Below are 19,825 nucleotides of genomic sequence, written 5' to 3'. Positions count from 1 at the left end.
ATATAGGTAGGTACACAGGTCATGTTTATACCTTGAATGAGCTGTGCACACAATGTTTCATGAAATGAACACGTCCAAGTAACCTCCACTCAGATTAGGAATAGGATATTCTCAACATCTCCAAATCTCCCTCATGTGCTCTCCCAGGCACCACCTACTCCAAAAAAGGTAACGACTGTCCTGGTATCTATCACTATAGATTAGTCTTATCAATCTTCCATCTTATGTAATGACATTATACAGTAGTATTCTTTTACATCCAGCTCCTTTTACTCAAGATTATTTTTATATGATTTATCCACTTTATTGCATGGAGCTATAGTGTATTCATTTAAATTTCAATATAGTATTCCATTGAGCAAAAACACTGTAATTTATTCGTTCTTCAGTCAATGAATTCTATTGGGTATATACTTAGGAGTGGAATTATTGGGTCATAAAGCAGAAATGCTCAGCTTTAATGGATTTTGCCAAAAAGCTTTTCAATTTACATTTCAAGTTTTCATTTTCTGTTTCTAATATATAAAAATACAACTGTATTTTGTATATTAACCTTCCATTCCAGAGATCTTCTAAAATTTAATTCTAATCATTTGTTGCTTCTTTTGGATTTTCTACATAAACGTTCATGCCATCTGCAAATAATGACAGTTTTATTTCTTCCTTAGTGATAGTTATATCATTTTTTTCTTCATTGCATTGACTAGAATCTACTGTACAATATTGAATGCAGATGGTAACAGTGGACATTCTATTTCCAATTCTCTTTCCCAATCTCTAGGAGCAGGTGTAAATGTTTCACCATTGAGTATGACATTTGTTATAGGCTTTTTGTGCGTACAGTTCATTTTATTGAGGAACTTCTCTTTTTTTTTTTATAAACTTTGTTTTTTAAATTTATTTATTATTTTTTTTTTTTGGCTGCATTGGGTCTTCGTTGCTGCGCGCAGGCTTTCTCTAGTTGCGGCGAGTGGGGGCTACTCTTCGTTGCAGTGTGCGGGCTTCTCATTGCCATGGCTTCTCTTGTTGTGGAGCACGGGCTCTAGGCGCGCAGGCTCAGTAGTTGTGGCACACGGGCTCAGTAGTTGTGGCTTGCGGGCTCTAGAGCGCAGGCTCAGTAGTTGTGGTGTGCGGGCTTAGTTGCTCCACAGCATGTGGTATCTTGCCAGACCAGGACTCGAACCTGTGTCCCCTGCATTGGCAGGCAGATTCTTAACCACTGCGCCACGAGGGAAGCCCAGGAACTTCTCTTTTATTCCATTAAAAAAAAAATGCCAATAGTAATTTGGTTAAATATATTCCTAAGTATTTGATGTTTTTATTTTAAAAAATGTCATTTTCCAGTTGTTTCTTCCTAGTATATAGAAATACAATTTCTGACTGTTGACCTTGTATCTTACATTCATTTTAATAGTTTATAGGCTCTTTTGAATTTTTTATGTATACACTCACATCATCAATGAATAAAGATGGTTTTACTTCTTTCCTTTTCATTTTCTTACCTTGTTGCACAGGATAGAATTTGCAGAGAGGCTAAATAACTTGCTGAAGTTCACACAGTTAGTAAGAGCCAAGATTGAAACTCATGTCAGTCTGTTTCCAGGACACCCTGGAATGAGTGAGGGTGTATTAAGTATTTTGTTGCTGTTACTGCTAGAAAAAGCAGTTAGGGTCCTACTGAAGATGGTCTTGAATATAAGGTAAAGGATTTGAATTGCATTCTGTAGGCAATTAAGGATTATTAAGAGTTTTCAAGTGGGAAAGAAATACAAGTGGGAATATTAATCTTGTGACAGTGTGTAGTGTGGTTTGAATGGAACCCCTCATTCACTGATTTATTCATTTCACAATCATTTATTGAGCTTGCATTGTGTTCTAGGAGTTGTTATAGGTCCTAAGGAAATAAGGATGAAGACAATGTGTTGCTTAGAGTAGAAGAGATTTTCAGTGATGAAGAAAAGAATTTTAGCACAATCTGTTAGCCATGCTGCAAAGGCAGCTCTATGATCTTGCATAAATTAACTTCTCTGAACCTCATTTTTTTCATATGTAAAATGAGAATAATAATACATATAATGCCTACTTTGATTAGAAATAAAAATATATGTAGTACGCTTGACCTGTATCAGACACATTTATGGTAGCTATAATATTTAAGGGATTTGGAGAGAGCAGACAATAAGAATGAAACATTTGGTCAAACAGTTGTTTTTTTCAATAATCAAATTGTCAAACAAATGTCTTAACTGATTCCCCCCATCCAGTGATTACATTTTTAATAGAATGAACGATAATTTTTTGTTTTTATAACTTGAACACCGAAATAGAGATAACTGTGCTATGCGTGGATCTAATCAACATAATAATATTCCATTAGTATAAAGAACTTAAGAGTTAACAAAGCACATTTATTTATACCATTTTGTTTGAGTCTTGCAACAATTATACAGATGAGCAAACTGAGATACTTAGTCACATATTAAGTAGCAAAGCGCAGTTCATATGTTTGCCTATCTTTTCTAGCTCTTCTTACCACACTGTGTTACCTCTCATTATATCATGAAGCATGCTAGTAGTAATAATAAAAAAACATATTGCATCTTCCATTTTTATATAGTTTATATATGAAGAAAGTAACTTGAAGTTGAATGAGGAAGAGAAGGCAGACAAAATAGAATTTCTTGTCCTATAGTATTCACATTGTCCTGATTTTCTTAGGTGTGTTATTAACTATATAAATTATTTTCTTTACTACTTTAAGTTGCATTTGTGATTTGGCTGACATTTCTTTTTGGTTTTTGTCTACTTGCCTCATCCATCCATGGTGTGTTGTTTCTGCTTCTACTAAATTTCAATAATTTCCTTCCCCTTTACGATTTGCACCCACATTTTTTCCTTATTGGGTTGTTCTCTGTTGGTAATATATCCAGTTCCTATATCTTTGCTTTTGTTTATTTTTTCTTTGACTGAATAATTAAGCCAACTTATTTACTTTTCTTCCTTTTCATGTTACATTGTCACATGATAATTCACCAATACTTACGGCTGGTTTTCCTAAACAATTGTTCTGAGGTCTTACAGAAATCTAAATTCCTTCAAAATACTGAAAACATTTTTTATAAATACGTTTTAAGAGCAAGGTATTGGAGGGTGAGTTGGGGAAACGGACATGAAGACCGATTGGATACTGTTGTTTACATTTTACAGATTCACATAAACAGCAAACATTATATGAGATCTTGTTAGGAGCTATAGCATGTAAAAACAAGAACAAGACATGGTTCCGGGCCCTGAATAGCTTACGATCTAGTGAAAGAGAAAGACAGTATATAAACAACTCCAGTGCAAGACAGAATATTGTTATAACTACAACATGAGGTGTTGAGGGAGACCAGAGGCTGTAGAAGAGAGCAGAAGTTATAGGATTCCTCAAGGCCTGAGGCAACCGATTAGCAGCTGGAGGCAACTCATTATGCTAAGCTGTCAGATTTTTTTGTTTGTTTTATTTTTATAGACACAGTCATGTATCTTGAGTAAGTTTTATTGAGTAACATGGAAATGCAACGGGAGTCATTAATTTGCACAGATATCATGGGTGGTTTTTGAAGGTGTGAAATCTACTGTTGCAGAGTATTGATGAACTCTGGACTTCTTCCAAAAGAGGAGTAGAAAGCCAGAAGGAGAATCTTTTCTTTATCACAACTCAGAGTTGGGGGTGATGACAGGAAAGGAAATTGGAGTCCAGCAATGTGACAGACCTCAGGCGACTACTACCTCATTGTAGGAATACTATGGATGAGGATTTGTGGAAGAAAACAGGTCGTTAAAAAACCCTCCATTTCCCATTTCTTCCCCAGTTTTTTGGAGAGCTTCGGGTTTTCAGGAAACCTTATTCTGTTATGCCATGTAATTAAAATAATCTACAAAAATTTATTAAATTAATACATGGTGAATGCAAACATTTCAAACACTATAGTGTACAAAATAAAAGTGGAAGTACTACTCCATTACACACCCACTCATACTCCCCAGTGCTAACAATTTGTTATAGCCTTCCAGACATTTTCTATCCATAGTCATGCATACACACGTTTTTTTTTTTCTTTCCCGAAAGAAAATTGGTGTTACTCCCACAAATTTGAGGTTGAAGACACCATTAAAAGTGTGGGCTCTGGAGTCTGCCAGAACTGGGCTCAAATCTTCTCCAGCTTCCCAGCTGTATGACCCTAGGCAAATTACTTTACTTCTTTAAGCTTCATTTTTTTGTGAAGGCTAAAAATGGTAATTACTTTGTAAGGCTTAATAATCAAAATGTATAAATCACTTAGCACAGTGCCAGACACATAGTAAGTGTTCAGTAAACACTTTTATTGTCTATTGCAAGTGACCTTTCTCATTTTAAGACTAAAAATAGGGAAATTTGTTGGACAAATGTTGCTCATTTCTTCGGACGAAATGTATCTGGGTTGTGAAGAACTTGCTTTTCCAAAGCATAAAACTGATCCAAGTAACCTTTATGAGGCTTCTCTTCTAATTTTCAGTGCAACTCTCCTGCATCCCCCAACATCACTTTCTGTCTAGAAAGTGGACTTTCCACTAAAAAACTTTTGTGACTCATGTCGTGACAAGAATGCTCAACCAGGTCAGGCTTTATTACACTGTGTGTCCTTTTGCTTTATCATGCAATTGCTGGGTGGCACCCTTTTAAGCTCGCCTCGCACGGTCGCGCCACTCCATCCCCTCTTCAGATGCGGCTGCAACTGGAGAAGCCTATCGTCTTAGGGGCCGAGGTTGAATTGATGGACGACGGGCGCCTCCAGGGCGCAGCAGCAGACGCGGGCGTGCGAGGTGCGCCCTAGGGGTGCAGGCTGCTGGCTGAGGGGCCCGGGCGGAGTGCGGGCGGGAGGTTCCTCCCGGGGCGAACCTGGCACTGGGCTCTCTCCGATCTTCGTGCGGGGGCATCTGCCCCGCCGTCTGCAGCCCCAAGATCCCACTGCCTCCACTCTGCAGCCCCGGCCTGTCCCATCCACTCGTTCTTTTTGGCACTGCCCTTTGCCCTCCCATGGAGTCATCTGTTTACTCTCCCTTCACTTCCAGTCACCCATAGGTCACCCTCCCTCTACCACAGTCACCCATTTTGTCCCCTCTCCTTTCTCTCCTCACTCTTCACCTCTCCCCAGGTCGCCTTCTTAGAGGACTCCGCCGACGGAGATGCTGCGGACTCCGCGGCCAGGGTCTGCTCCCCGGAGAACCCTCCGTCCACCTTTGCCCCCTCCCCGGGGGCGCGGGACGCAAGTTTCCGCTCTGTCCTTTCCCCAGTGACAGGACTTGGCTGCGGCCACGGCCAGGGAGGAGGGGGGAGGGACTGCCTGGCTCCCGAGCCCCCTCCCCTAATCGCGAGCTCTGCGCGGTCTGTGTCTCTCTCGGCAAGTGCCGAGACGCGGAGGAGGAGGAGGAGGAGGAGGGAGTTGGGGGAGGATCTCCATTGAAATAAACAACCAGGCAGCAGTTATTAACACGGGAACATGGCGGCCGCAGCCTCGGCCACAGCTTCGGCGGCGAAGGTCAGCGCCGACGGCAGCCGGCACCTGACGGCGTGACCGACCCGAGCCGGTAACCGCGCCTTCCCTGGGGGCCGCGAGGGCGGGCGGGAGGCGGGCGGCGGGCGGGGGGCGCCGCGTCCCCACCCCCGGCCGCGTCTGCCCTTCCTGCGCCGAGCCGGGCAGAGCCGCGCGCCGCCGAGAGGGCTGTTTTGTGTGCGGCGACCGCTGCCCCGGTGCGCGGAAAACGCGAGTTGCATCCCGGAGGCGCCGCGAGGCTGGGGAGTTGGGGCTTGGGGGGTGGGGAGGGCGGGAAGCGGCAGGGAGACGCGGAGTCCCTGGGAGAGAAAGGAGGCGCTCCAGCGCTTTGCCAGAGCTCGGGAGACGAGTCCCGGAGCGCGAGGCGGGCGGAGGCTGCAGCCCGCGGCGCCGGCGAGAGGTGAGAGCCGAGGCGCGGCGGGGAGGCCGGGGGCGCGGGCGCGGACCCCGCCCGAGGAGCGAGACGCCCGCCGCCCTGCCCGGTGCGGGTCGGCGAGGAGCGCGTCTCCTGCGCCCTCGGGGGACGCGAGGCAGGGACGGAAAGGTGAAGCCGAAGGTGCATTCTTTCATGGAAACGCGGAGCGACTGCTGCGCAGGGTGGGAGCCGGGCGAGGGGAGGCAGGACTTGGGAAGTGCTCGGGGGTGTGTGAAGGTGAAGCGCCGTGTCAGGGGCGGCCAGCTGGGTGAGACGCCGGGAGGAGGGGATCCGCGGCCCGGCAGCCGGGCCGGGCCCGTGTCAGCGCCGGGGGTTGGGGGCGAGGGGCGCCGGGCGCCGCGGGCGGACGGGAAGGAGCTGGGGCGGGCGGGGCGGGCGGCGCGCTCGGGCCGAGCAGGCCGGGCCGCGGTGGGGGCGGGGAGCCGGGGGCCGGACCGCGGCGGCGCCGAGCCCGGCTCGCCCCTGACTTAACTTTCTGGGTGCGGGCGTGTGTGCAGGAGGCGCGCAGGGGCCGGGGCTGGGGGCGGGAGGCGGTCCGGGAGGTTCCGGGTTGGCTCGCCAGCGCCCCCTTTTCTCTCCCCCATCTCCCCGCCCCTGAAGGGACAGGCCCTCAGGGCCCCCAGGCGGGAAGCGGGAGGGGCCCTCCCGGCCGGCTCGCGACGGTCACGCCCCGGGCCCGGGGACACTTCTTTCTCGGGCCTCCGGGGGCTGCTGGGGGAGGGGGTCAGGGTCTTCGCTGCGCGCAGGAGCTCCCCGCCCCCCGCCCCTCCGGGGAGTCCCGGAGGCGCCTCTTCCGAGATCGGGGGTGGGTCGGTCCCTGGTTAACTGGTCCCTCCCTCTTCCCCCTCCCCCTAGTGGTTTCCGGGGCCTGCGGGACCGAGGGGCGGGAATCGGGGATCCGAGCGCCCTGCACCGGCCCGGAGCTGGACCGGGCCTAGCGCCGTCCGGGTGTGTCACTGGTAGGGGAAACTTTCCTAAACCGGGGACCGAGCCTGAACGCCCTCCTCCGCCACCTCGTCCTCTAATCCCACTCCCACTCCACCTCCTCCAACGCCTTCCCCTCCCACCGACCCGAATCTCGCTGCGTGTGAGTGATGGGACAGTGAGCCAATCGAAGGCAGGGAACTGACCTGCCGGGTGTCGATAAGCCAATCGCGGGGGCTGGAGGAAGGGAGGGGGCGGGGCTTCTTCCGGACCAGTTAGAGAGGAGTTGCGCGCGGGGCGGGGGAGTCATGGAGACGCCAAGAGCTCTCCACTCTTGCACATCCTTGGTCACCCGCTCCTAGATCTGTGGGGTAGCGTCACTTACGGGGGCTCTGACCGGGGGAGGCAGCGTAGTTTGCACGAGATACTGTGTATCTCTGGTACCACCAGAGACGTTGTCTTAGACACGACGAAGTCTAAAAGGCACTTAAGATGTGGCAGTAACTGTCCGAGGCCCGTTTCTAAAATGGCATATATTGTAGTGATCGCGTTCTGGACCTCAGCGCTCGGTTTACGTGCTGAGGATCATAGGAGTTATCTGTTTATCTCTATCTCAGTTTCACTCAGCTACTCCAGCGTGGGGACAATGAAATTTGAAAGGGTTCTCTGAAAACGAAGGCATCGGGAAAAACTCACGTCGGTTGATTATTGGGAGTGTAAAGCATCATTGTTTGTAATGGCTTTACTGGTTCCCTGATTAACTAGAGCGCCAGTTTCCAAAGTACACTTGGAAGTTCGGTGTTTGGGATGACATTTAAAAAAAAAGTTGTGGTTTATGGTATGCATTTTTTGTTTTCTGTTTTTTTGCTCTTAAGTAAACAAAATGAAGTTAGGAACCAAAGCATCACTGTTTGAAACCTAAAGCGTTGGTATTTAAGGAACAAGCTGGTCAAAGAATATTTGTCTACAGAAAGAGAGTAAAATGTAGTTTGTCAGATTACTCCCACACAAAAGATTCTTAAAAATAAATTATTTTAGTTTGCTGAAACACAACTGAATGGTACAGTGTGTGGGTACTTTTTTGGTTTTTGCAAGGTTAGGAGACATCTTTGGTTATTTTACACTGTTTGTTGGCTACAGTGTAGTGATTTCCTCAACTCTTGACTTTTCAGAATAGGGAGGATAGGTCTTCGGTTCTCTGTAAAGATCACAGGTTGCTCTGCAGGAATAGCAGTGTTTTAAAAAGACAGCAGCTGCTGCTGCGATGCTGTGTGTGTGTGTGTGTGTGTGTGTGTGTGCGCCCGTGTGCGTGTGTGCGTGTGCTTGTGCGTGCTCCTGTTCTTTGTTGGGGACGTTAGTGCACATTGACAGCAGCAAGGCTCCTTTTTCCAACTGGAATTTGTAGACTCTTTGGGAGTTCAAAGAATGAATAATATTAGCGTGAGAATACATCTGTTCATTTTGTGATGAGTATCCCATGAATTTAATCTTGGGAGGGATTTGTTTTGTTTTTTTGAGGCATTTTATGTGCATGATACTTATGTATACTGGTTTCTTGAGCTTTTAATAATACTGGGTTACTAAGAAAGAATTGAGGGGTCTATAGTTTTAGGGAACAGTATTTACCATGAATTCCCATCCAGTATAATTGTAAGTGTTCATATAGACAAAAATTAATTGCATTTTGCTCTAGCCCTTGAGGTGTTATTTTAGTGATAAAATAGTAAAAACTGTGAAGATAAACATTTAGCTGCTAGAAGTAGAGAGTACTATAAATTAAACAACGTTCAAAATTTGACAACATTCAAAACCGCCCCGTCATTAGTTAATTTAGCTACTGAAGGCCACTCTAACATGTGTCTTTTGTATGCTCAAGAGCAACACATTATTTTACTCCTTCTCCACAATAATCCTTGAGAATGTTCTCAGATTCTTGGTGGCAGTGAGTAGCAAGTCCCCTAATGCCTGCTAGGGGGAAAAAAAACCTCTCAAGCATATGGAGACATCTAGAAAAAGATGTGCATCGTCAGCTGTGATTCCATTGTGTGCTCTCAGACTGGATCTGAGCCTTCTTCCTCCAGGGAATTTCAGTCTTAACAGAGGAGTTTTAGATGTCAGGATACTGAAGCAGAGGTTAGAAAAGAGCTTACCAATTATGAATTTAATATTTTTTAGATAGTTTAGCTCTGATTTTAACCCTTCATTGGTTAAATATAATTTACATGACCTTTGCTCAGTGTTAGAGGCACGTTTTACTAGAAACCTAAAATGTGAAGATCAGAGGGGAACGTGGGCTGCTGTGTGAGCGCATAAAGGGGCAGTGCTCCTTGGTTGGCTTTATCTTTAGTTGTATCTTATTAAAGCTTTGCAAGCCTCAGAAGCAAGGACCTATGAACAGTGCTTTCGTTACACACCCTAATTTAAGGATTCAGTACCTTAGCTGTTTCAAATCACATCAGGTTGAAATGTGACCCGTAAGTTGACAGCTTGGATTTCTTAGGAAAAATTGTTTGTATTGAATTGAGTTTAAAAGGGATGCTTTTAAGCAGTCATTAGGATGTTGGGTACCAAAACAAAGGGGGGCTCTTTAAACAATTTTTCTAGAAGATTAGTTTTCTGAAATGCAGTGTGTCCTTATTTGATATTTTGACCATTATTATGTCATGATTGAAATTATTTAAATGCATAATTAATGCTTCACTATTTTTATAGCAAAACTGCTATTTAAGAAATTGTTAGCTTTTCAATGTTTTGTGTTTATAGTTTTGTTTGGCAATTTATGTTATTACATGCTCTGTCAATTTTAAATTAAGAGAATAGGAGGGAGAAAATAAGTTGCTTTAAGGTGTTGGTCTTTTATTGCAGTAAATCATAAAATAAGCAGCGAATCAGGATCTCTCCCCCTGTGAAATAATCAGACTATGTTTACATACTAATAACGAAAACTAAGGGAAACAGAACAACCCCCCCCCCCAACTCAGTTTTTTAATACACTTTCGTATTGCAGGCTAATTTTACCTCTATGCCTTGTTTTCTAAACAAAAAAGATTTTGGCAATTGTGTTTATTTCCTTTTTTGTTTTTTACAGGCTTGTAGAAGGGTTTATGAATTGTTAACTGTAGAAAGAATATTATGTCATATTACTCTTTAAAGTCTGTTGAAAGTAATGTCTGGAAAAGCCGTACAATACGGTTTTAGTGTCACACGCCCTCAATTTAGACAGTATAAAGAAAACACATACTTTATGGATTCTAGATACTAATTTTGAAACAGAGGTGAGAATGTGACTTTTGTGGATATTTTAGAAACGTATGTAGTTTTCCTAGCTGTTACAAAACTGAGGCGAGGGTGATTATGAAAAAGTGGAAATCTTAAAGGTTGTGCTATGAAGGTTGTGCTGAAATTAAACGACTACATGGTCTGCAGTTAAATCATAATACTCTTGGCTGTTAGGGTAAAGATTTTATGTGTTTATCCTATGAAATGTTCATCAGTGACCACATTTCTGGCTTCCAGTGGCTATGATGATATAATGCAATTGTGGAAACATTGACTCTAGGACACTTTTCAGTTGTTTCTCTAGTTGGAAATTTCTAGAGAAGAATTAAATAAGCAGGGAACCTATGGCAGTGTTTGACTTACCTGCTTTTGAGGCTTTTGGACATAGAATCTTAATTTTAAGAAAGTAAGAGAGGAGAGCTACTTATAGGTAGACATTATTAGCAGTAATTAAATAGTTATTAATACTTAAAGGTTCTGAAAGAAAAAACAGTTTTTACTTTGGGTGTCAATTGGTAGGTGCATGGAGAATTGAAGTTAGCATGTTAATCCTGTCAGAATTTATGTTTTTTTAGGCAGCCAATTGTGAACTGTTAAGAGTTCCTGATGGAGTTCCTCATGGCCAGGTTAACTCTCATTTTGGGCTTTTTAGATCCTGTTTTTGCATCCTTGCCTCATTTAACCATTGTTTCATTTGTTTGTTCAGTTATTTGTTGAGTTTTGAGTGTCTCAGCTTTGGCAGTTTCCTTTTATAGTATAAACCATCCATTGCAAACCTGTGATTAAAGGGGGAACACACAGTGGGTGATGATTTGTTTTGGTGGGGGAAGGGTGGAAAGGGATGTGTTCACCTTAATTTTCAATTTGCTTTCATGTGTTAATTTTAATTATATAAGCTAGATAATTCTGCTTTGATTTGGGTTTGGGTTTTTTTCCCCCCTGAAAATAGGATTGTAATGTTTATAACAAAAAGGTTGTTAAATGTTCCCTTGATTGATTAGCTTATGATTAAATAGATTTCGTTTAATGATGGTATGAATATTTATCATTAGTTTTGTTTTTATTTCCCCTGAAATCATGTTATGTGTGGTCCAGGTGGCAACGTATAGTTGGATGAAGGTGACAGGCAGTCAGTGACCTCTGATTTCTATGGGTTGTCTGTGCCTTGTTGCTGCCGTTAAGGCTAACGTACCCTGGGCCTTACCACCGTAGGTTTCTAAAGGATGGAAAACTCCCTTGCACAGCCTTTCACAGGTATTCTGCTGTGGTTGTCAGTTTTTCTAGACGTAACTCATTCTGGCTCTTGACTAAAATGTCTGTATTGGGAGAGCAGCAATAGAACAACTGAAATGATAAGAGCAGCTGTCACTGAGTGCCAGCAGCCTATTAGGGGCTTTTTGAGGTGTGCTCCATTCCTTCATTCTTGCCACAATCCTGTGAAGTAGAGGTTACCTTCATTTTCCAGGAGGAGATGAAGACCAAAGGGGATTAAGTTGTGCCTCTGAGCAAAACTTCAGGGAAAAAATTAACCTTGACCAATGGGTGGGGAAACAAATCATAAATATCAGAGGGAATGGTGAGTCTGAGAACGTCTTCCTGGTTGGAATCTGATAAAACATATGTTTGCAGGTCGTTAGAAGGCTCTCAGTCTGGTTGTTTGGTTTGTAAAAAGGATGAATAGGTTTGAATAGATCCAGTCCTGCAAATTCTGTACGCCTGTGTCTCCCAAACCCTTGCCTCAGGGCAAGCCTGTACCTGGACATTCCATACTTATCTTAAGATCTATAAGCAGTCTCCAGATTTTTTAGTCATCGGCCCAGAATTTAACAGTTCCTAAATTGCAGGATTATTTCTTGTCTTTTAATTTTCAAAAAGTAAGAATGGTAATGGATGAAGTCAAAACAGGTGACCTTTACTGAGTGCCCACTCAAAACCTGGGGCCCTGCTAATAAGGTGCCCTTGCTATACACTCCTGTCTGGTTCTCACTGTAAGACAGTGAGGGAGGCGCTCTTGTTGTCATTCCTCTTTCACAGTTCAGGAAGTGGGGGCGCAGAGCTGTCACATAACTTGCCAAAGGTCACACAGCCCAAGTGCTGGAGAGTAATTTGCATCCAGGCCAACGTTGCCCCTTAGCCCTGCCTTCTTAACTTGTGTTCTTGTTAGATGGTCGGTTGGCCGCACTTCCTCGCAGCCTCATGTGGATGTGTCCCATCCAGTGCTTTGTGGAGATAACACAGATCCATCATTCTCCACTAGGGAAAGGGAAAGGGAAGAGGGGTAGGAGTGTATTTTGAAAAAGCACATTCAAGTTGCCTATTGTTTCTCACAATCAGAAGCTCAGAAAATAAGCTTGAGAAAACTCCATTGTGGGTGAGAGGTAGAAAAGAGATGGAGACAGCCCTCTAGATAGAGGTTTAGGACCAATGAAGCACTGGTATAGACATTCGGCTTCTTGTTCCTTTAATGTATATTTAATTCTAGCACGTTTAACCGTTAGGTGGTAATTGTGTGATGTATGTTTTGCAGGGTTTTTTGCAACCCGTGTAGCATGGGTGACTCAGTGTTGAGATATTGTAGTCCCCAAAGGCGGCTGGTAATATATTCAGTCATCTGACTTCTGCTCTGCTATTTGTGGAATTCTTCTGTCTGCTCAATTGTTTGCAGGGAGCGGGGAGAGCTTTCAGGGAACTCTTTCACCTGTGCACGTGTGGGGATCAGCAATGCACTGCTTTTAGTGTTCCAGCTGCCGGGTCTGAAGCCCTGTTGTCAGAGATGAAAATATAAGGCATGGTATTTTCTATTATTCATTTAGTGGGTCCACAGGAAATGTGACCCCACATCTTCCAAGGCTTGCGGGATGTGAGGGGGTTCTGGGAGCTGCTGTTGTTGCTGCCTGATTTCTGTCCCTGGAAGCACCCATCTAATGAGGATGGTCTTTTCTGGCAGATGGCTCCCACTTATAAAATCAGCTCAGGAATCAAAGATGAAGTGACTTTCCTTACCTTCGGTGGTACAGTAGCATTTGTAGGAATATTTAATATTAATTTAGCTTAACATTTCTAATTCTCTTGTTAATATGCTTAATAATGAAAAGCTTTTCAGTTATTGTCAAAATGTAAATTGAACATTGAATTGCATATTTTAGAGGAACCTATAGCTTTACTTGAGTCATTTCTAGAGTCAAACTAAATGGAAAATTTAGTTACTTGGAAAACACATTTTTAAACATACATTTTTAATGTGTTTGTATACATATATTTAAAAATAGATTTTTTTTCATAAATATGTTTGTTAGGTAATCACCTCTGGTTATTGTTGGAACATAGGTGGCGAATTCTTTCACAGGTATTTTTGATTCCTAAATAAGGAATATGGAAGTTCCTGACTAAAAAAATCTCAATGTCAGAAGTGTATGAATTTCTACCAATTTAACATAACAGCATTTCTTGACATTACAGAAGCTGGTTGTGGTAGTTAGGGAGCTGGGCAGTGGGGGCCTGCGGGTCCTGGAGGCGATTCTGTGTCCTGTACCTGCCACCTTGTGCCTGCGGCCTGTTGTGGACATCGGGTCTGGTGTGCTGTGCTCGGAGACCGGGCCTTCGAAGTGAGGATGGAGTGATAAATAATAGCACGACTTTGGACTGCCTCAGTTGGGTATAAATCTTTGTAGACTTTTCTCTGCCTCCATTTATCCTTCTTCCCTGGCTTTCTCGGTTGTTGTTGCTGGGTTGTTTCCCGCCCCCCAAAGTTGAAGATGGAAGATGGGTGGCAGGGAAGGAACACAATCAAGATTATGGGGAGTGTGTTGCTATCATTAGTTTTTCGTTAAGTATTTCGAGTCTGATCATGATCTGCAGTTTCCCTCTTTATCTAACAGATTTGCTCTGCTCACAGCACTTGGTGAAGAAGCTGGCTGTTTGTTAAGGAAGCCGTTAGGTTGAGGACAGATCACGTAACAGGCTGGCGCAGTAACTGGCTGATTTGTTGTTCGAAGTTAGTTGCTGCACAAGGTTGTGGTCCAGCCGACCGGGGGTACTGAGCCTCTGTTGTCTAATAGTATTGAGGATTACGTTCCCTAGCTTTGCTGTATTCTCTTTCTTCCCTGTTTAAGGATATTGTTACAGACTCTATCACGTTAGATGTCTTGAAAGTGTTCATTAGATTTAAGTGGTCAAAATGGTTATAAGTTGGAAATATTAAGGTGATTTAAGATGGGTGAAAATTTTAACCAATTCTTAAAGCCTTAGGACTGCCCACCTCTTTGGAGTTTCTGGTAGTGTATTGTGTTTTCAATTTCTGTATTTCTGTTTTGAGACTCGTGTAGTGTTCTTATTGCTGTTTTCAGTAAGATGTATGAATATCTTGATTCCTTAAGATTTTTCTGTAAAAGTGTGGTATAGAAATACTTATTCCATTAAGAAATGTCATTTTATTGTATTCTAGCACCACCAGAGTCTTTTCTAAATAAACAGATAGTAAGTATAAGTAAAATCTAGTGACGGGACTGGAAGTTATATAAAGATCTATTTATGCTGTACCACCTTGTATTTTAAACAAGAGGTGTGTACAGTTAAGAATTTTAATAAATTAAAGGCTTTAAGCTGTTAAGTATAACACAAGAAAATGACATGATATTCACTGTGTCCTGAACATATTGACAGTGACAACTGACAGCGACAAAAGTCAACAGAATGCCTGGACATTGAAGGACGTTAGAAAACAAAACTGGAGCGTTTGCCTTCTCTGGGTAAAGGGCACTCACATCGTAACAACAGCATTCTCATAATCATTGATGACCTCATCGTGCTAGTAAATATCTCACTTTGAGAAAAAGCATTCAGGAGAAAAGAGAGTCAGGAGACCGAGGGAAGCCCAGGTTTGCTGGCTCGAGGTGAGTGAAGGCTGGGGCAGGATGGAGCTGCACTGGGCACACATGGCCTGGCCCTGTGTGCAGTGCAGGCTGTGGGGCCAGCTGGGACCCCTGGAGGAGAGGGCCTCGGCTGCTCCCTGCCTCTTCTCGTGCTCACTGGAGGCAGGCCCGGACCCTGTGGTGGGGAGAGAAGGGAGAGCCTGTGGTAGGTGGAGCTGGTCCCAGGACATTGAGGCCCCAGAAGCTCTCCTTCACGGTAGTTGTCTGCATCCTGATCTCGCACCAGGAGCTGGCCGGCTCCCACGTGTAGAGTCTCCTGATGAGCTGCATCCTTAATTCTGGACCAGGTCGGTGGTGCTGATGGCCCGCTCCCTTCAGGCACCACGGAGCCCCACAGCCCTTCCACCCCAGTGCTCTGTATTACCAGACTGAGCAAATGGGGGATTCTCTTCCCCTTTTCAGGTGAGAAGTGAGGGGACTACTCCACCCAGTGGCAGGTAAAGACCAGGTAGGACAAGGGAAGGCCTTCTGGGGCTTGTGATTTTCAGAGGCTGAGCTCCGTGCCTTCACCTGGCCTGGCCCTCAGATGAGTGAGGGAAGCCAGTGCCTTTGCACCAAGGGATAGAGAGGGGTTTCCTCGTTATGGAGGCCCTCTTCATTCCCTACTCAAGAAATTTCCCAGTGAGGTTCAGGTGTCTCTAGCAGCCTCATCCCAGGTTTTCTGGGCTTGCCTCAACGGTTCATAGATGTTTACTCTCTTGGAGAAAGGGATTGAGTGTATAATGAGGAAAAAGAAAAGGAAAGGCATTCAGAAAGAAACTGGGGGCGGCCCATAGAGGAGTTGCTGCATTGAGTCCAGGCTAAAGAGGTTAGGACCACGCAGATGGAAAATATCAATGCAGAAGAGTAGCCTTGCTTGAAATCTGTAAATTAATGAAGGTATATATAGAGTAAATCCAGAGTAGCAAATACGTGCCCTTGCAGCTTGAAAGATTTTTAAGGATGGACTATTATATTAGTTTATCAGCTTGACCAAACCAAGTAGTCAACTTACAGTACTTGTTACTTTAAGTGGAATAGGCAACTTACACAGACTTTTTGGGGAAGGTTTAAATGAATAAACGGAGGGCCATAACATGTTAGTAAAACACATTGCAAGTTTTGATACACATTGTTTGGAGTTTAACATCAAGGAGAAAAACCATCAAGTAAAATGCTCTGACAAATCTGGCATTAAAATTTCTGTTGTGTTCTATAAGTGTGCTTAAAATGATTATATGCACTGGCTTATTGTCTGAATGATACAGGTACAACACGGAATGGTACCTGTTTTCTTATGGGTTTGCTAAAATTGGGGGAAATAGTAAGGATGGAGTCTATATGTCTGTGTGTGTGTATATGTATACACATAAATGTATTTTTTAAAATAAATTTGTTTTATTTATTTATCTTTGGCTGCATTGGGTCTTCATTGAGGTGCGCGGGCTTCTCACTGTGGTGGCTTCTCTTGTTGCGGAGCACGGGCTGTAGGCACTCGGGCTTCAGTAGCTGTGGCACGTGGGCTCAGTAGTTGTGGCTCGCGGGCTCTAGAGCACAGGCTCAGTAGTTGTGGCGCATGGGGTTAGTTGCTTCGCGGTGTGTGGGATCTTCCTGGACCAGGGCTCGAACCCGTGTCTCCTGCATTGGCAGGCGGATTCTTAACCACTGTGCCAGCAGGGAAGGCCACATATATGTATTTTTTCATTCATTTTCCCTCTCCTCCCAAATAGTATACAGAGCAGCTTAAAGTCTTTCCTTTTTAAACCATAGTTTGGGCTGACTTAAATTCTCCTTCTGTACTGTAAGTCAATAGACTGATCTTTCCAAAATATCCCTTTTATAATAATATAAGTCCCCCCACTCACTACAGAATGACATTCCCAGACGCTTACTAGATGGGTCTGCCACAAAGCCGTTTCCCCCATTTCTACTCTTTGCATGAGCCTTTGTACCTGTCAGTCTGTTCTTCCTGGCCTGCTGTGAACATGTGTTGACCACGCAAGCTCATGCTCTTTGATTTGCCTAGAGAAAACTAATGAGTTAGTCTAAAATTTAAGAAGCAGTTCTTTGATATAAAACTCAGTTTGCTGGGGGTTTATATTATTGATCTCAGTTAACAGCAAAGTGTACAATCAAAACAAAAAGAGAGATGGAATCCAACAATATCCAGAGATTATTAGTCAGTTGCTTATTACATTGATTACAGATTTTACAAAAAAATTTTCTGTAGAACAAGAAGGAAGTCCACTTACCTTTGAATCAGAAACAATAAAGACTTACATTTTTGGTGTTGTTGCCTCAGTAAAACTGAACATTTTCTGCACCTAGACTTATTAACTTTTCCCCTGCAGAATATTTTGACACTGTAATGGGAAGAGGGATTAATAATCTCAGTTTATAGTGGAAAGAGGAGAAAAAAGGTAAAGAAAACCTTGGGGAAATTCAGTAGTTCTGGAAAGGTAATAAAACAAAACCAAATGCAAAGTGTAGGGTCGGCACTTAAATACTTCCGTTGAAGAAGTGATCAAAAAGAGAATGAAAGCATCACTTGACGGGTTGATGTCTCAATAGGTAAGTAATGAAATTCTACAACTATCAAAAGAATGAAGCCCCTACAGGCCACACATTAATATATACTTGTGACAAGACCTGGAAAAGTATTCTCAACTTTCTTCCCAAATGTCTATTTAAACAGTAATTTTTTTACTTTGTGGGGTCATTTTATTTGCAGAATAAGTCAGAACGTGATCTGTCTGTCATCTGTTCAGATTCTTTCATCAACCAATTATATATTAAGTAGTAGAAACGTATACAACCCCAGTGGAAAAGCAGGGCGGGGCTTTGGGATGGGCAGTGTCATATGTCTCTCTTTTTCTTAGCTCCTGTGGTACTTCCATAATGTGGTAGAACAAGTGGTTAAATAACAGCTATTTCAGTGTTGTGTGTGCTTTTTCTTTCTCCCTCTTTCCCCGCTCTGTGTGTGTGTGTGTGTGTGTGTGTGTGTGTGTGTGTGTGTGTGTGTGTGGTGTGAATTATTTGGAAGTAAGTTACAGATGACCCTTTATTCATAAAGCACGTCGCTGTAAAATAAAGGCATTACTTAGGTAATAGCATACAATACAACTATTAAACCTAATAAAACTTTGTTTTAAACCTAAGAAAACATATCATCAAGTATCAACTGTCTTCTTTCAATTTTCCCTGTTACCTCCAAACTGTTAACAGCTGTGGGTTTCAAACCAGGATCTGATCAAGCTCCTCCGTTGCCTTTGGTTCTGTCGTCTCTGTTAATACTCAGTAATTCCCCTAGTTCTTGTTGGTTGGTTTTGTGGTTCTTTAGATGTTGGCTTTTTAAAAAGTGTTTATTTTTTTTAATTAAAAATTTTAATTGTGATAAAATTCATATAAAATTTACCATCTTACCCATTTTTAAGTATACAGTTCAGTAATGTTAAGTGCATTCACATTGTTGTGCAACCAGCCTTTTCAGTTTTTAGACTTCAGTTTCTCCAGAAGTGCTAAGAAATTAAATTGTTAAATATGTTAATGGATTTGGGGCTAAAGAAGAGCATAACCGTTGAGAACCTACTGCTTGAGATAGTAGCATCTTAGGCTGTTTCCTTGGCATTGCCCCTTCCGAAGTCTCTGTAAGTTGGGGCCTAGACATACTTTCTACAAACACATCACAAGGAGATTCATAAAAGTAATGCCGTGAGAGGTGCAAGCACAGAGGTAATGCCCGCCTATGAGAACGCTTACAGTCAGAGAGTTTGAGGACGTTTTTCCTCCTAGGAAGTAGTAAATTTCTGTTTTAGGAACAGGAGGGGGGTTGAGATTGAGACATTCATTTCATAGCACCCTTGGCTAAATAGGAAGCTTTTATATCAAATACTTCTTTGGAGTAACATTATGGAGACAATAGTTTCCAGGGGTTTTTTGGAGTGTGGCAGCTTAGGAGACACATGAGAGATGTCAACAATGGGAAGAAAAGTGGGACTGTACGTAGGCCTTTTTAATTAACAAATCAGGGCAGTTTTGAGGGGACTGGAATTTAAATGACTCAGAAATCCCATTTTCTGATTTTTGGTTTTTTGCAAAACTTTTCTGAAATGTCTTACAGATGTACTAAGGGATATCCTCCTTGTTCTTGTCATTTTATGAGTATTGTACTGCTTTTTTTTTTAAACCAGTGTTGGTGGTGGAAACGTAAGTCAACTGTACTTCAATTAATAAAAAAGGTAAATAATACATTAGTGTGGTTTAAAAGAAATAAATTCATGAATGTCTTTGCTCAAGCTTGCAGAAGGTGCTTGAAGAGCTTATTAAAATAAACCAAACTAAATTACAAACAAAAGGAAAAAAAACATTGGCCTGTTGGAGAGGGTTGGACAGACAGTACTGTGGTTGTTTCTCAGTGGCTCTGTGCTACGTCCCAAACAGATACGGTAGCAGTTTGGGTCAACTGGGAGGAAAGTACTTCGGAGTTGTGAAATGTAACCAAACGGACATTAAGGATAGGTGGCCGGGGTAAGGGGTGGGAGTGGGCAAAAATAATATAAGGAAAGTCGTATTACTGTAGAAGAGTGGCTGTACAAAACATTCAGCACATGAGGTCTCATGTATCTAATTTTTCTGGTTCTGGTTTTTATTCCTTTGAGCACCTCAAAATTTAACATTAGTCATTTAGGAGAAGATAC

At 43.1% G+C, this 19,825-nt stretch overlaps 1 protein-coding gene across 6 annotated transcripts in view; it reads left to right on the top strand.

Moving 5' to 3' along the window:
* Positions 1 to 4,753: 4,753 nt before the first annotated feature.
* Positions 4,754 to 19,825, top strand: part of NCOA2 (nuclear receptor coactivator 2) — a 269,851-nt gene continuing 254,779 nt past the window's right edge. For 3 of the 6 annotated variants that reach the window (XM_082858348.1, XM_082858347.1, XM_082858343.1), the window contains exon 1: positions 5,119 to 5,613. The gene's annotated coding sequence lies outside the window, so the exon portion shown is untranslated. Of the gene's footprint in view, positions 4,849 to 5,118; positions 5,614 to 5,874; positions 6,232 to 19,825 lie in introns of those variants that run through there. The other 3 variants (XM_082858344.1, XM_082858345.1, XM_082858346.1) reach the window with 3 other exon arrangements.

This window comes from Leucopleurus acutus (genome assembly GCF_964270905.1).
Source record: "Leucopleurus acutus genome assembly, chromosome: 17".
NCBI lineage: Eukaryota > Metazoa > Chordata > Mammalia > Artiodactyla > Delphinidae > Leucopleurus > Leucopleurus acutus.
Note: the sequence above shows the minus strand (reverse complement) of the source record. Positions and strands in the feature narration are given on the sequence as shown.